General features: G+C 36.1%; 1 long non-coding RNA gene across 1 annotated transcript; it reads left to right on the forward strand.

Annotated features, from left to right (window-relative positions):
* Positions 1-3,822: 3,822 nt before the first annotated feature.
* LOC149254205 (uncharacterized) lies at positions 3,823-8,334 on the forward strand. The gene is made up of 3 exons (XR_016267129.1): positions 3,823-4,772; positions 5,905-6,195; positions 7,875-8,334. It is a non-coding gene; the product is annotated as an uncharacterized LOC149254205 (long non-coding RNA).
* The last annotated feature ends 5,680 nt before the right edge of the window (positions 8,335-14,014 follow it).

Consider the following 14,014-nt stretch of genomic DNA (forward strand, 5'->3'; position numbering starts at 1 on the left):
TATGTTGTTTACACCTGTAGATTACATGTTTGTGATATGTTTGATGAAATGTCTGTCATGGCTAGTAGGGGTCTAGTTAAGGGCTTGTTCAACGATTTGCTTTTGCATCATTGTTTCCCTATTGCTTTACTGCTTTGAAGATGGCATTCCATTTTGGGCAGTGACCTGGGATCTAGGCTTAAAAAAGTGGCTCAAATCCCAGGGACGCTGGCACAAAACTGAACAAAATGGTCCCTGGACGCTAGCTTGCAGGCCTATGAGAGCATCTAGAGGTCCCTGGACACTGGCATTCCCATAACATGAGAGCGTCCAGAGGTCAAGTGATCAAAAAATTCAGTGGGACCCAAGGGCAAGCTTCCTGAAGTGTTGGCATGGTTCTCAAGGGTCATGTAGCTAATGTGGAAGTTTTGTATGTTGTGTTTTCGTCGGTTCCACTTCCTTAACGTGACTTAGGAGGTTGAATCATATCATAGTGGTCTCTCGTCACATGTTTACCCCCGTTTGTTGGTTGCTTGGGTAGATGTGGGAGGAGGGTGTTACAGAACCAATCTACAACTTCAACAACAACTTCTTTGGCCTTATCAGTTATGCGAGGTGCCTCAACTTCAAATAACATCTAATATAACACTAGAATGAAATGCTCAACTATCTTATCATACACTCCCCTGTCCTTTATAGGAGGTTATTGCTTGGTCCACTTTCACTCCAGATCTGGGAATTCATTCCAAGCACAAATCCCATTGAGCAAGTAGGATGACATGTAGAACTTGGGTTACTCACCTTGTGTAACATTTTTCACCTTTGCACGTTCCTCTGTAACTATTGGGCTAGTAGGTCTTACCAATTTAAAATATTTCCCTCCGTTGCACATGGGTAGACCATATATACCCATCGTTCTTCAAAGAATTATGTGCTTTCACGTCCATATAACTTGCAACACATGGGCATGAGATATTGATACACTTTCCTTGACGTCTTTCAGGTTTTTTTTTTTGTTTTTTATTTTTATTTTTTTGTTTTGTTTTGTTTTGTTTTTTTTCAACTCTTGCCATCATGCCTTAAGAATGTCTTTTGTAACAAACTAGGAATAACAAGTGACATAGAATTTCAAATTCAGATATTCTTTTGGCTTTGACAACTTGTAATATGAATGCAGATGATGGGGCTAGTATGTAGCAAGCTCTTGGCCACAATCAACTAAATGTCAAATGAGAGCAAGCAAGAGAGATCACAAGAATGAAAAAGACTTTGATACACATACACACATGACTAAGATCATGACTAGTATATGAACAACCCAAGAATACGAAGAGACACTAAAAATAAACATGCAAGAACTGAAGCGACATTTACAAGAGAAAAATTTCAAAGCACAGCAGATGAAAAACTTACTCGGAAGGATGGCACACTTGCAACAAGGAGTGAAGGATGATCCTTGTGCTCTAAAAGTGCATAGATCTCTAAAGCGAAAGATAAGTGTGGAATGAGTTCTTAGGTGAGCCCTTTATATTAGGAAGAGCACACATGTGAGAAGATTAGGGTTTCAGAGTGTGACTATTGCTTGTCACAATATCAAGAGATAATGGTAAGATAACTATCACTAGAGTGCAATAGCACTATCTTTAGAAAGTGTGATTTACCTATCAACAAGAAGTGTGTTTTGATTGTCAACAAGGAGTACACTCTAGCTGTCTCTAGAAGGTGTGCTCTTGCTGTCTCTAAGAGGCACGCTAGGCTTGTTTTTAAGAAGTGTGTTGGCATTGTTTCTAAGGAGTGTGTTAGGCCTATTTCTAGAAGGTGCACTGTACCTATCTCTAGAAGGTGCGCTAGGCTAACTTATAGGAAGAAAAAGCACGATGAAAGAAATTTGACCTAACAAGGTGTTTTGACACTTAGGATTTCAAGAGGGGCTTGAACACTTAAAAAAAAATGACCTAGCATAAAACAACTTTGATGACTTGAAGCGACAGATCACATGATCATTAGGGGGCTCCAAAATTTAAATGAAGGCAAAATTTTGGAGGGGATTGTAGCAACTACAACATGGAGAGGAAGGAAGAGAGAGAGTAGGGGAGCAAGAGAAGGAGAGAGAGATGGAGTTGGAGGGGGAGGGAAGAAGAAAGACATGGAGAGATAAAGGTGGAGAGAGAGAGGGAGTGACAAGGGATAGATGGAGGGAGAGTGAGGGAGAGAGGAGAGAATGAGGGAAGAGAGAGAAGGAGAGGAGAGGGGGAGAGAAGCGTAAGAGAGAGATGGGGGGGGGAGGGAGGGAGACAGTGACAGAGCTGGATGGCAGAGAGAGAGAGAGAGAGGTAGAGAGAAGGAAGAGAGAGATGAGGGAAGAGAGAGAAGGAGAGAAGGAGGGAGAGAGATGGAGTTAGAGGGGGAGATAATGACAAAGATGGAGGGTGGATAGGAGAGAGTGATGGGTGGGGAGATAGAGGGAGGTGGGAGAGAAAGGGAGAGAGGGAAATGAAGAGAGAGATTGAGAGATAGGAAGAGAGAAGGGGGAGAGAGAGATAGATAGATATGGAGATGTGTGTATATTTGGGGGGTGAGATAGATAGATAAAGAAGGGGGGATGGTGGGAGATAGAGACATAGATGAAGGGGGGAGAGAGGAAAGGAGAGAGAGAGACAGAGAGAGGGAGAGGGGGAGAGATAGATAGATATGGAGAGAGATAGCGTGTGCGTTTGGGGGGTGAGGTAATGAGATAAAGGAGAGATGAAAGGAGATATAAATAGCGTGGGGAGAGAAAGGGAAGAAGAGAGAGACAAATAGAGGGAGGGAAAGGTGAAGAGAGAGTGAGATAGATGGGGGGAGAGGCGAAGAAGGGATTTGATGTATGGTGTATGATGTATGTTTACTAGCCCTTTAATTTATATGGATGCACTAATACCAACCTAGATCCATCTTAACTCCAGATCTACCAATTGTCGAGAGGGGTCAAATCTCTTTTCATTTGCACCTCAAGAGATTTGATCCCTCTCGATGCTTGGTAGATCCAGAGTTAAGATGGATCTAGGTTGGTGTTACTTCTAATGGTTCTCCATTAAAGTCAATTTGGAGTAGTTTTTTTCTTTTTCATTCATGAGAACTTGACTACCTTGATTTCCCCCATGTTCATGCACATTCCTACATTTGTGCAAAATGTCTCCAAGGCTTTAAGATGTGTTTGCAAGTAGTGAATTGCTTTGGCCATGAATTTTACATCATTCTAATAAAGCAAATTGTGATTATCTTACTCTCTAACCTAATTTTTTTAGTTTATTCATTTTTTTTGTGAAACCATGGTGAAGTAACTTGTTGGATTAATCTGGGTGAGGCCCAAGATCAAACCTAGTTGTTGCTACCATAACATCAAGAACATATCCAACAACACATTAATTTAAAACTTAGTGATCAAATCTAGCGGTTGCCACTATAACACCAAGAGTATATCCAACAACATCAAAAAATTATGACTTATCAAGAGTCGAGATTCCACGAGGGTAGGAGAGCCTACTTCTTGTGCCTTGTCACAACGGGCCAAAATGTCCCTGTGAGATTTAAAACCAGATAAAAGGAATAACATCCCATTGTACCAACCACTTGATCGTACAAAAACTTAATTTTCTAATTTATTTATTAGAGAAAAAAATAAAAGCAAAGAAATATCCTTACTTTACCTTAATATCACTCCTTTTAAAAATAAACCTATTCTCATTTTGACTTTTACTTTTCATCATAAATTGTATATTGCTTCTCACCAACTTTTTAGGAGCCCATTTTATGGGCAGGTAAGACATCAATTCAAAGGTGAAGGTTAATAGCTGAAGCCATGCCTTTAAAAACCCTAGCGATGAGAAAACAACAATTCCCGCTTTTTCAAATTCCCATCTCAGTTAACTTAACGGCGAAAACCCTCGAGGATAACCCACCATTTGCAAATGCTGGCACAGGCCATGGCTTGTGTGTACTGTTTTTGGAAGGTTTTGAGGGGGTCGTAGAGTCCAGGTTGTGGTGCGAGACTGGCTTCTATGAGGCCAGCTCCCATCTCATTTAACCTAACCTAACGGCGAAAACCCTCGAGGATAACCCAACATTTGCAAATACTGGCACAGGCCATGGCTTTTGTGTGTACTGTTTTGGAAGGTTTTGAGGGCCGTGGAGTCCAGGTTGTGGTACGAGACTGGCCCCTTTTTCAACAATCCAGTTGCGCCCTCAACAATATGGACTCCACGCCTGTCAAAACCTTCCAAAACGGTAAGAGTTCTTATCGTTCTCAAGACCTCATTTTCAGCCATAAAATTTTATTCGACGGATGGATCGACCACACTTCAAATCTCCGAGGAAACTCAAACAGCCTCGAGCGAGGATGGAAACCCTGAATTGCAAGCCCTAAGCGGCGAAGAAGAGGTAGTTACTTTGCTGAACTGAACACAACCGTGGAAAGAACAGAAAGAAGAAATGGGACCCGGTAGACGCTGCAAGAGAAATATGCCGTTTCTTTGATAAGGGCGATGAGGACATGGAAAAAGCCCTAAAATCAATTGGGTGTAAAGTTAACTCTGTGACTGGCAACGATGGTTTTGGATTAAACCTTCTCGCTAAGTTCGATTCTGAGGTTTCTTCAATGAGCCAGAACACAACCAGGGTTTGAATATGGCAGCTCAACCTATCACAAAACTGACGACGCCAACATGAATGGAAGCCGGTGGATGCTAGAGGAGAAATATGACGAAATGGGAGATAAAAACATGGAAGAAACCCTAACTCAATTGGGTTTTCAGGTAACTCCACAACTACTAAATATGTATCTGATAAAACACGTTTCCCAACTTTGGCTCTAAGATTTTTCCAATGGGCCGAAATCCAATAAGGGTTCAGACAGGACATTTCAACTTCAGAGAGGCTTGCCAATTTTTTTGATGTGCAAATAAGTATTCAGTAATGACGCATATAATGATATATACGCCTGCATATACATCGTCCAATGTGTAATGGTTGCATGTTTGACAATATACCTTCAAACATATATCATTGAATTCACCACTGCTCCTTGCTTACTGTTTCCCTTCAAACATATATCATTGAATTCACCACTGCTCCTTGCTTACTGTTTCCCTGTATTGCGAACAATGAGCACCCAGCAGTGTGGTAAGTGCATCTCATGGTATATACATCGCACAGTATATACCATGTAACACCGCTAAGTGTTTATTGTTTGCTTATAACATTGCTTTAAGTGCATTTTGTAATCGGAAACAATTTGCATTTTAAGTGCACTTTGTTATTGGAAACAATTTGCAGATGCAGTAGAATATTTTGGAGACTGGTTAAAAGGACTAGTAAGCAACCGAATCATTGGTTTGCATGCCCACACCTTTACATTCAAAAAAAAGTTTTTCTCAGTTCTTCAGCTTCAATTTTCCAAAATTACAAAACTAAACACCTTTTCCTACCTTGCCAACTTCTAACTAAAAACTCCTACTACACTTATTTTATAATTTCCAAAAAAACACATGAATACACCATATACTTACCAAGCATTTAAAAAACACCTAAAAACTTGCCCATTTCTAACTAAAACTCTTACTACACTTATTTTATAGTCTCCCAAAAAAACACCTTAATACACAATATACTTACAAAACATTTAAAAAACACCTAAAAACTAATCATTGCCCTTTTCCCTAACTTCAACGCTTCCATATGACCCACCTCATCAATCAAATTCCACTTGTTGAGGGGCATTGCCCATGGGTTGCTCCATAATTTCCTCGTTCTCTTGTCCAGCTCTTGCTCCACTGATGAACCATCAGTTAGCCAGAACACTTCTTTGAGAATTCCCAGGGTCGTTGACTCAATAGTCAATTCAATACTGTCCATTTTAACTATTAAACTGCCCATTGTCGCATGCAGCTATTCAACACCAGCTTGCAATGATTCCGGTTGCTTACTCACCAGAGCCAAGTGGGCTCTTGCTTTCGTAGCTACCTTTTCTTGAATAGAGATGAGCGAAGATACATAGGACAAGCCGGAGGCCAATTGTGCTTGCAATGATTCCGGTTGCTTACTCACCAGAGCCAAGTGGGCTCTTGCTTTCGTAGCTGCCTTTTCTTGAATAGAGATGAGCGAAGATACATAGGACAAGCCGGAGGCCAATTGTGCTTTCAACTCCTCAGTTTGCTCGTACTGGGGCTTTATATTCTGGTATGTTTCATGAACCCGTACATATGATACTGTCTTATGGTATGTTTTTTTGTCTGGATATCTCTTTATAATAGTCTACATACTTGATCTATCAAAAAGAAATATGTATTTTCTGAAAAGTTACAGTCAGATTTTGGGCTTCAGCCAGCTCTTCTTCAACATGTTCATAATGTACATGTTTTTTTATATATAATATAAAAATATTATACAGTTTTTTCTTCTGAAAAAAAATTTAATGTTGTAATTGCAATTCGACGAAAAATTTATTTTGTTGTTGGAGATATTCATAATAGTCTACATACTTAATCTATCAAAAAGAAATATGTATTTTCTGAAAAGTTACAGTCAGATTTTGTGCTCCAGCTAGCTCTTCTTCAACATGTTCATAATGTACATGTTTTCTTATATATAATATAAATATTATACAGCTTTTTCTTCTGAAAAAAATCTAATGTTGTAATTGCAATTCGACGAAAAATTTATTTTGTTGTTGGAGATATTCATAATAGTCTACATACTTGATCTATCAAAAAGAAATATGTATTTTCTGAAAAGTTACAGTCAGATTTTGGGCTCCAGCCAGCTCTTCTTCAACATGTTCATAATGTACATGTTTTTCTTATATATAATATAAATATTATATAGCTTTTTTTTCTGGAAAAAAAACTAATGTTGTAATTGCAATTCGACGAAAAATTTATTTTGTTGTTGGAGATATTCATAATAGTCTACATACTTAATCTATCAAAAAGAAATATGTATTTTCTGAAAAGTTACAGTCAGTTTTGGGCTCCAGCCAGCTCTTTTTCAACATGTTCATAATGTACATGTTTTTCTTATATATAATATAAATATTATACAGCTTTTTCTTCTGAAAAAATTTAATATTGTAATTGCAATTCGACGAAAACTTTATTTTGTTGTTGGAGATTTTCAGAACATAACTGTGTAATGATTTAATAAATCTACCATTTTAAATAATTGCTATATCCATTATTAAAAACCAAAGGAAGTAAAAAAACTTATGAGTAAATTTTTTAGATTCTCATGAACCAAAAAACTTTGAATAAATTTTTCATATATTCTCATGAACCAAAAAACTTGAGTAAATTCTCTAGTACCTCTGCCTCCAACAAACTCTTGTGTGCATTCAATACCTGAGCCCCGATCCTTCCGACACCTGACGGGATTTGCTATCACTGAATCGTCCATTCTATTGCAAGATTCAAGTGAATTTAACGATTTCTGAACTAGCTGGATGAGAGCCTGCCCGTCCATAAGGCTGCTTGTTAATGTCTTAAAGAAAATGTACCACCTGTCCCCGGGAAGGTGAATCTCGGGGTCCCAACTGGTGGATCCACTATCACGTTCGCCCTAGTTGAGGGCCGCGCCAAAAACGATATATCAATTTTTTTATTATTAGTGCGATCAATTGATGTCCTGATGCTGCTTGGTTCGTCGTTAATCGGACTCCATACTCGCGAGGATTGGGATATGAAAATCAAATAGCTTTTTAATATTTTGATCATGGTATAAATGAAAAAGTTAGGAGATCTTTAGTCTTGAATAATTAAACTTTGTTTAGAGTAATTTCTCAATGAGTCTGTCACTTGGTTTTTTTTAAAATGGAAGGGGTTGGTTCCCTTTAAAAGCATTATGGACTTTTTTTTATTACACAGATATGGTACATATGCGTGTCAGCAAGGCTGACAGCCGTCACATTGAAACTATAACTGCCGTCATCGGGGTCGCAATGGATCACCATACGCTGCAGCTCATGCAGCCTCCACAGGAATCGAAACCGGCCGGGGGGCGTGCAAACCAACCCGCCCGACCGCTGCATCATGCACTTCGCGTGCAAATCTGCCACTTGGTTATTTGGCTTATTTTTGAATTTCTGGATTTGTAGGCTAATTTGAAAAAAATCGTAGAAGACCATTTATTTGAAAAAAATCGAAGACCATTTATTTTGGCGTCTTTTTGATTTTGAGAAGTTATTGAATGACAATTATGGAATCCCTACTATGAATTTGCCTTGCTATTGGGATCTCAAGCCTTGTCATAAATTACAAATTCTCCTTAGCCATAAATTACAAATTCCGTTTGATTATTGGTTTCTCTTCCTAAGTCCAGGCGAGGTGAATTGGATCTCTATTTTTCAAAATGAATAATAACCCTTCCTGCTCCTGTCTCTCCCTTCTCAACTTTATGTTAAGTATGAAAATAATTAATTTTTTTATACAAAACTGTTGTTTTGTATTTAACTATAATATAACAAATGCTTAATTAAATTTATAATAATTTAAGCCAAATACAAAGAACACACAATTTCGTGATAAAATGAAAACTTAGAGATTTTATTGATGTGTGGTTGGATGAAATGCCATAGATATGCATGTCAAAACGCTTATATGTGGAGAGTTTATAACATATTAGGCAAAAGAAGGTATAGGGATTTCATAATTATACAGTCTATATTGAAGCCACAAAATATATTAGGCTGGTTGTGGTCGTTGTCAACCCATCAATGGTTCTCTTTCTAGAAAAAGAGCATCATGTGTAAAAAGTGGTTTTTGTGTGAACATGCCTTTAAATATCAAGTAAGTATTTTCCTGCAAGTGATCTTTTCGATATGCCCATGTGTTATTTAGTTTTTCTGGAATGACAAAAGAAATGTAAAATTTCCTGGGATTTTTTTAATAACAGTATGCAAAATACTAAGGCCAGGCTTCCCTCCTGGTTGCGGTTCCCTTCTGGTTGCGGACGAATGTAAATGCAGATGTATTTTCATTGTTGTTTTTATGAATCATATTAATTGATTTGAAATATATCGACAAATGTATTTTCATGTGATTTATGTCGAATTTTTTTTCATAAAAAAATATAACTCATAAATTAAATTGTTAGTATGGAAAGTTAAAAAAGAAATAAGATGTGTTCGTCACAGGGGGTTGGGTCATTCAACGTTTCCGAGCTCATTTTGTTGTACACGGTTGGCATGTAAAATATGAAACGGCAATATAGAGTATTAGATTGATTTTTCAATACACAATGAAACGCTAATATATAATAAACTAATTAAAAGATAAAGATGGGGAGTATGTCCTTTGGCAGTATTTTTCCTCTGGGAATTTGGTTGGGTATTATTTTACATGGTTTTTTTGCCTACTATGTTTGTTTCATTTCATTGTCCTTTTGGGTGATGGTTATTTGTCATTGTTTCTGTGTGTCCAGGGTCTTTGTGGTGGCTTAGTTTGAATTTTTTATTATCAAATTTGTCACTTTTTTATGTTTTAATTTTTCTGTAGTTTTTTCTTAATTTCAATTTTCTTTTTTATAATATGTCTTAAGTGTTTTTGCTTGGTCTCAATTTTTATTTTCCAACTTGTCTCAGAGGGATTATGGAATAATGATTTTGGTTTTAAGTGTTACAAATAAAAATAAATAAAATTATAACATAATATTAACAATTTTATGTAATAGATTAATGACCATTTTTATTTAACATATTTGTTTATAATTTTATTTTACATAATTTTTTATAGATTTTTCTCAACATTAAAGAATGAATTTTATAGATTTTTCTCAACCTTAAAGAATGAATTCATATTAAAAATATGAACTGTTTAATATAATGCAATCATTTTTATTTAACATTTCTGTTTATTGATTTGTTTGGACGAAATTAGCGTAGTATGCATGTGTTTTATTTTTCTAATCATATAAGAAGTATGGGTGAATTTTTACTGTTTAATGATATACTATAATAGAGGGATGAATTTTTTAAGGTCTTAATCTATATATGTAGTTAAAACCCAATTTTAAACAACAAATATCAGGATTTGACCAAATTTATAGATTATATACAAAATTTACATAATTAATATATAGATTTTATAAATAAAAAAGAAAAATTGGTGACTGTGGAAGAATGGTTATTATCTTTTCCATTTAGGTTTAATTGACATATTAAACTTGTATTGAGAATATTATTGTAATGGCTTGAGCGATATTGTTGAACTTGAGGAAAGATTTGCATTTAAATTTTTTGATGCTTGATAAATCTGAAATTAAGATGAATCTATGTTAATTCTTTGTAATACTATTTGTATTGTAAATAAATTTCACATTTATTTCAGGGAGGTAGGAGTAGGAGGGTTTATTTTTCGCATCGACGAAGAAATATAAACACAATATGCTTGGGGTTTGGGGAGTTAAATAAATAACCATGTTGAATTCTTAGCTTTGTGATAGGGTCTCGAATTGGCAATATCAAAAGAAATTTGGCAATTAATGGTGTTTGGAGACTTGATGTTAATTATTCAACAGGGGTGCAAGACCAAGGAGAACTTAGTGCAATTTCATTTTTCTATTCTGCATAGAATAAGTTTGCAACTAGAGAAGTTTATGGTTGTTTAATTCTTCCACATCAAGAAACATCACAATTCATTGGCAGATTCATTAGCTAATAAAGGTGTCTCTAGAACAGGGAATGATGGCTCAGGATGACAAAAGTCTAGGTCTCAAAACTTTACCATGAAAATGCCAAAATCAAATCAGGTTTAAGAGTATTGCAAGTTCTGATTTGCATTAAAGAAATAATAAATAGGTTGGATATCTGACGTTTTGTTGTTAAACTCCAACATGGTTTGTCCTCTGTATTTTCTCTCCCTTTTGTTTTGGTGGCTCCTCCTCACTGTCGAATTTTGGGATCATGTGTACACTTGGACAACCTACGAGAATTTAGTCACGACAAGAGATAGGTGGACGCTGGTTCATCTGGTTAATAAATTTGGATGGACGTAGCGAGTTAGTATTTCCATAACGGAGATATTGCAAACATGCTCACACATCTTGGCTTGAATGGGTTTGGATAGAAGTCACAAAGAAATTATCCCTTGATTGAATGCATTGTAAGACAATCAAATTGAAAACCAAATCAAATGTATATTAATTGATCTCAAAGAATTATGTACATGATGTACATATAAATACATATAGAAAACAATGGAATTAGTTCCAGGGTCTTTTTGGACTCCAATAACTACCCAAACTAACTTTATCATTAACCCTGAGGATTAGTTGTCTAACATTCCCCCTTAATTTAAAGGGATGTACCAAAGTCCAAGAATGAGAACTCAAAATGCAAAATGTGTGCCAAGAGTTGAATGTCTCTCAAGAAATGTTTTTTAAGCATGACCACAAACCAATATGGGAGAACTCAAGGTCTCAACCAACACCAACTCTGGAACCTTCATAGCAGTTCTCGGAACAACTAAAAAATGTTGTTTTAAGGTGACCACAAACTTTAGAACTATCACAACAGTGCCTCTAACAATTCCAGATATGGAACTGCTCGTTCACAAACAGCTCAATCAACTCAAATCTGACTTAAGCTTGCTTAACATCTCGAACCCGAACCTGTAGCAGACCATCAACAATTGCCCCCTCTTGTCGAATACATAGTGAAAAGTATTCTTCATCACTGCAAGGCTGGCCATCACTCTCGAACATATTCTTTGGTGTGACCTGTAAATCTTCTTCGTTGTTTTCATCCAATCCCTAGAAGCGAACCATCCGAAATTTAGCTTCTCTCTTGCAATAGTTTTTTTTGTTTTTTGTTTTTTGTTTTTTAATATTCGTTGTTGTTTTGTTGGAACATCTATTTGTATGGTGATTTCGCTTTCCACAATGCTCACACGGGTGAAGATCAAAACACTGATCTTTTACATGTCCAACTATGTTACATTGTTGGCATCTATCATCTTGTTTTGGAACAACACCGTCTATAAATCCAGCACTTCAGAATTGTATTGGTTTAGCAAATCCGGGAATGTGAAAAGATACATCCATAATATCCTTGTTGTAACCTAAACCAATTATGTGTTTATTGTGTGTAATCTCTTCCCATGGACTTATACAAGTTTTGGTAATGACATGATTCACGCAATGGTTTCTGCAGACATGACAGGGACAGAAATGGCAACAGAGTTGATAGGGACAAAAATGGCAAGAACTGAGACAAATGAAGAATATGAGCAACTTCATACACAACCTTTGCTTAGATCAACTTGTATTCGAACATTTCCAAAGAAATATGATGAGTTTAAGACTGGAAGTTCCTCAGGGAACTATTCTCATTGTGAATTTAATTTTTCTGTGGATTGTGAACCTACTTGTTTTGAAGAAGCTGCTAGTTATGATCATTGGAAATATGCAATGCAAAAGGAATATGATGCTCTCATAAAAAACGACACATGGAGGCTAGTGGACCCTCTTGTTGGCATCAAACCTATTGGTTGCAAATGGATTTATAAAACTAAGTATAAAGCTGAAGGTTCACTTGATAAGCACAAGGAAAGACTTGTAGCAAAGGGATATGCATAGAAAAAGGTATTGACTATACATAGACATTTGTTCCTACAGCTAAATGGGACACTATTAGATCTCTGTTTGTTATTGCAGTGTAGAAAGAATGGAAAATTCATCATATGGATGTCAAAACTGTTTTTTCAAATGGAGATTTAAAAGATGCATACATGTTTCAACCAGAGGGTTTTTCTGTTAAAGGGAAAGAACAAAAGGTTTGCAAACTAATGAAGTATTTGTATGTCTTGAAACAAACGCCACATGCATGGTATGAGAAACTAATTGAACATCTTCTTAAGTTAAATTATAAGCATTTTGACCTAGATAATGCAACTCTTTTTGTTAAAAAAGTTGGAAGATCAATTGTATATCTAGTTGTATATGTTGATGATTTGATGATCGCAGGGAACAATGATGAATATATATCATCTATTAAGAAGGAATTGAAAAAGGGTTTTGATATGATTGATTTAGGTTTATTTCATTATTATCTTGGAATTGAAGTTGAAAAAAACCACAACATATTTTCCATCTTTCAAAGAAAAAAAAAATGTTGAAAAGTTATTGAATAGATATAATATGATGGATTGTAATCCTGTTGTTACTCCAATGGAACAAAATTTGAAACTCACTTTAGAAGAAGGCAAACCATTTGAAGATCCAACAAACTACATATAACTTGTTCGAAGTTTGGTTTATTTATCTATTACTCGTCCTGGCATAACCTTTGTTGTTGGAAACTTTCCCAATTTATGCATCATCCTTGTGAGGGGCATTGGGTAGCAGCAAAAAGAGTTCTGAAATATTTAAAAGGAATCCAAACTTACGGCATCAAATATTCCAAAGTTTCAGACTTCCATCTTGCTAGTTATCCAGATTCTAATTTTGATGGAGATAAGGAGAATGGAGTCTCTACTTCTGGTTATTTGATGAATCTTGGATTAGCAACCATCAATTGGAGATCACTCAAGCAATCTATTCTTGTTGATTCTACCATCGAAGCTAAATATGTAGCAGCAACTCAAGCCACTAAGGAAATCATTTGGCTTCGGAAAATACTTGAAGATTTGCAAGAGAGACAAAAAGCTTCAATTCTTCTATTTGTCGACAACTCTTCTGCAATTCAATTGGCCAAGAATCCTAAGTTCCATGATTGAACCAAACATATCAACACCAAGTATCATTTGATTCGACATCATGTAAATGCCAAAACAATTCATCTGACACATTGTCGTACTTCAGAACAAATTGCAGATATATTTACCAAAGCATTAGGACGTGAAATTTTTTGAAAGTTCAGATCTTTACTTGACATGTCAGATATCCCTTCAAATTAAGGGGGGATGTTAAACTAATCCTACGGGATTTGTTTGTTGTTGTTGTTGTTTGTTTTTTTAGTTATTCTCGTATGGAGAAGTTATTAAATCTAACAAGCATGATTTGGAGAAAG

The sequence above is a fragment of the Pinus tabuliformis genome, chromosome 7 (assembly GCF_031772625.1).
Source record: "Pinus tabuliformis cultivar Carrire ecotype Pingquan chromosome 7, CPIR1, whole genome shotgun sequence".
Lineage (NCBI taxonomy): Eukaryota > Viridiplantae > Streptophyta > Pinopsida > Pinales > Pinaceae > Pinus > Pinus tabuliformis.